Below are 4,440 nucleotides of genomic sequence, written 5' to 3'. Positions count from 1 at the left end.
GAAAACCATGCACAAAAAGCTAATCCTGGTGAAAATCGGTTGAGTTATGGCCGAGTTATGGAGGTGGGAAATTTCGACCCATGTCTATATACGAATGCTAGGGGTAAGATTTTGACATGAATTTCGACCCAAAAATGTGTGTTCAGATTTAAATACCAGATTATTTTAGAGGGAAAACCATGAACAAAAAACCAATCCTGATGAAAATCGGTTGATTTTTGACCGAGTTATGGAGGTGGGAAATTTCGACCCATGTCTATATACGAATCCTAGGGGTAAGATTTTGACATGAATTTCGACCCAAAAATGTGTTGTCAGATTTAAGTGCACGATTATTTTAGAGGGAAAACCATGCACAAAAAGCTAATCCTGGTGAAAATCGGTTGAGTTATGGCCGAGTTATGGAGGTGGGAAATTTCGACCCATGTCTATATACGAATCCTAGGGGTAAGATTTTGACATGAATTTCGACCCAAAAATGTGTTGTCAGATTTAAATGCACGATTATTTTAGAGGGAAACCCATGAACAAAAAACCAATCCTTGTGAAAATCGGTTGAGTTTTGGCCGAGTTATGGAGGTGGGAAATTTCGACCCATGTCTATATACGAATCCTAGGGGTAAGATTTTGACATGAATTTCGACCCAAAAATGTGTTGTCAGATTTAAATGCACGATTATTTTAGAGGGAAAACCATGAACAAAAAGCCAATCCTTGTGAAAATCGGTTGAGTTTTGGCCGAGTTATGGAGGTGGGAAATTTCGACCCATGTCTATATACGAATCCTAGGGGTAAGATTTTGACATGAATTTCGACCCAAAAATGTGTTGTCAGATTTAAATGCACGATTATTTTAGAGGGAAACCCATGAACAAAAAACCAATCCTTGTGAAAATCGGTTGATTTTTGGCCGAGTTATGGAGGTGGAAAATTTCGACCCATGTCTATATACGAATCCTAGGGGTAAGATTTTGACATGAATTTCGACCCAAAAATGTGTTGTCAGATTTAAATGCCAGATTATTTTAAACTATGAACAAAAGACGAATCCTGGTGAAAATTGGTTGAGTTTTGCCGAGTTATGGAGGTGGGAAATTTTGACTTTTGTCTATATAAGATCCCAGCTGCTATATCACAGCCTTGTCTGTGGCACGCATAAAATAAATGTTCGCTGATCAGCAATCGTGCAGCCTTATATATAAAGATAAATTGGGTAATGTTCGAACGCAAATAAAAGTCGCAGATTTTTTCGGTTATGGCCCAAAATCAAAGAACAAAACTTGTGAATTTTCGAAAATTGCATTTTGCATCATTAACAACGCATTTGTCAAATGCATATGTATGGCTACGCATTGTTGTGCGTCTGTGTGTGTGCGTGTGTTAATGACATGCTCACAAATTCAAATTAACATTTTGCCAGCAAATGCAGGCGACAAACGAGGCAGCTGTGTGCGTGCAACATGATGCACACAGTTCCTGCAGGAAATATGCGTACAAATGCAGAAAGAAAAACTTTCAAAGAAAAGGAAGAAAATTGCAGAAGTATAATGAATTGATGGCAAATAATTCAAAGATCCTTTAACTCTTGTAATTTAATTGTTGTTATTTACATGCACTAAGATCCTCCAAATACTATTTACTTTCAAAATCAGTTAATTTATCGATTATTTTAGTTAAGTTATAAATATTGGCAATTAATTTATGAGCTTGCGCCTCTACTGTCGGCACACACTGTAGATACATTTGTCATTTTTGATAGAGCATCAAGCAAACAATTTAACATAGGGAGCGCCCACACTCAACGGCCAGAGGTGTGTGTGTGTGCGGAGGGAGGGAAGGGTGGGGAGGGAGGTGCTGTTGCTAGTGAAAGAGAGACGCATGCAGGACACATTCAAAAATGCTGAGCACATTGCACTCGTCGCTGGACAATACTAAAAATCACATCAGAAATGCAACAATAAACGCAAAAACTACACAACGACGACGACGATGATGATGATGATGATAATGATGATGATGAAGATGATAATGATGATGACGTGGTTGACGTTGACGTTGGCGACGACATGCCAACAGCAGCAGCAGGAGCAGAGGCAACAGCCGAGTCCAACGTTCACCCAATTTCAATCCAAGTGCGTTTGCACCTCCCACGCGGCCCGTTTGTAATGCATTCGACATGCATGAACAACGAGCACAACAACAAAACAACTAGAAACAGACCGAGATCGAGTGCAACCGACTGCATAATACACGTTCACAGCTCAATCATGGCACAGGCCATCGATGAAGATAATGCTAGAAGAAGATCCATTTATTTTCCTTTTGCATTTTTTAATAAAAAAGTAGATAAACACATAGAAAGTGAAAGTTCTAAATTTGAGCCAGCGTCTTCTCGCTTGCTGGTTCGACGCGCTTTTTAAAAGTGTTTCAGACAAACTTTGGCCACACTTTCCTCTTACCCATTTCTTGGTCAGTCAGTCAATCAGTCAATCAGCTAGTCAATCAGTTCGTAAGGACACAGTCAATATACTCTTCTCATGTTCCGAGCGAGTATTTGCGAGCAACGAGAAACAAACACATAAACAAACCAGCAAGGGGTACCAGAGCGTGGTGGAGAGGTCGGGTAGGGGGGAGGGGAGGCTTTGCACAAAACTTTTGTACTTGAACTTCCTTAATAGAATTTTTGAATACGCAAAAACACTTTCAAAGAATATAAATAATGACCATTCGAATTATCATTGTGTTGGTTGGGCTGGGCACACTTTTGGGCGCATGCTCAAGCCTGGCCAGGACGAGACATGCGATAACAATGCGAACAAAGCAGGCTTTTGTCATGTGCTTTGTTTTAGCTCTTGGCAGAGTAGCAGCTCCTGTCTATCTGGCATCTCCCTACCCTTTCCCTTGCAGCCACACCTGTGCCTGGGCCGTTAGTTACAGTCGCCAGATAATGCGGCTGATGACAATTGTCGTTACGGGTAGCTTAGATATGTATGCTAAGAGATCAAAGATAACAAATTTACGACTGCCGAATGCAACACTTTCCCAGCTGGGCAGCAGCAGGAGGTCATGTCAAAACATGGACAAAGAATGCAGAGTATTAAGATCCATTAATGCAAAACATGGAGTATTAGTTGAGAGAAAGACAGAAAGAGTTTGAACTTTTCGATGGAGCAGAAAAATGTTGAGTGGGATAAGATGATAAGATATAAGTTACAATAAGACAACATGGGGTTTGAATAGTCAGAGAAATACTTGAAGAAAATATATAAGAATATTTGAAATCAGCTGAGGAAAGCTCAAGATCTAACATAAAACCTTGGCGAGAAATAAAACAGGAATACTTAAGATAGAAGAGGAACTCTCAGGCTAAACATTGGAATATCAATATGGGATTAACTAAGCGAGAAGCTTAACAATAATGTATTTGATACTTTTAACGTATAATTAACAAAAGTATGCTTATGATGGAGGAAATTACCCGGCATCGCACGATTCATGTGCATAATGCTAAAAATGCATGTGGTACGCTAACGAGAATTCTTTCCTGAAATGTCATTTAATACTTTAAGATGTGATAGAACTTATAGAAATAAACTTGAACTGATCCATTAGGCATTCAGAAAGTAGAATAAAATTTAATTTTCTTCAATCAAATTATATTAATGAAATAAATATATAACGATTCCAAAGCGAGTTCTTACAACTCCCAAGAAAATGCCATTTCGAATTGTCTCGCAACTCCATTTCAAAAATATACTCTCACTAAAGAGGCTAAGTAAATGCTTATGCTGTGCCATAAAAGCTAATGTAAATGGTATATTTGAGAGGATTTTCATAATGTTGGTTAACGAGCAACGACCCCCCCCCCCCCCCTTTCCCCTTCCCTACCTACACAGCAAAGATATAGCCAATGCGCCCCATTTGACCAAAAAAAAATAAATCATAAATCGGAGCCACAATGGAGCCGGACCCCAAATGCAAACAATCCAATGAGGGCGCGCGGCCAGCTGGCCACCCAAATATGCATTGACAATTAAAAGACAGCCCGGGCCCCTATGCAAACAGAGCTGAACAGAGAAAGCGAAAGAGAGAGAGAGACAGAGAGAGAGTGGGGGAGAGGCAGAGACAGAGACAGAGTGGAGGCGCCTATCATTATTTTCTGTTAGGCGCTGGAGACAGAGACGGAGACGCAGCCCTTTTGCATTTTGCAAACATACGCAAATTACGCATACGCCAGGGGCGCAGATGAGGGGCATCGCAGAGGGAGCGGCACACACACGCACACACACAATGATATATTTTAGTTTTGTACAATTTTGGAAATACGGAACCCGCTGCTGTTGTTGTTGTTGTTGTTGTCGTTGTCGTCATCAACAGAGCGAAGACAATATCTGAATATCTGTGCAGGCGCTTGGCTTGATTGTGGGCGGGGTTAGACGC

This window comes from Drosophila novamexicana, unplaced genomic scaffold, assembly GCF_003285875.2.
Source record: "Drosophila novamexicana strain 15010-1031.04,08,12 unplaced genomic scaffold, DnovRS2.1 tig00000644-arrow-pilon, whole genome shotgun sequence".
Lineage (NCBI taxonomy): Eukaryota > Metazoa > Arthropoda > Insecta > Diptera > Drosophilidae > Drosophila > Drosophila novamexicana.
The sequence above is the reverse complement of the archived record's forward strand: the minus strand, read 5'-3'. Positions refer to the sequence as shown.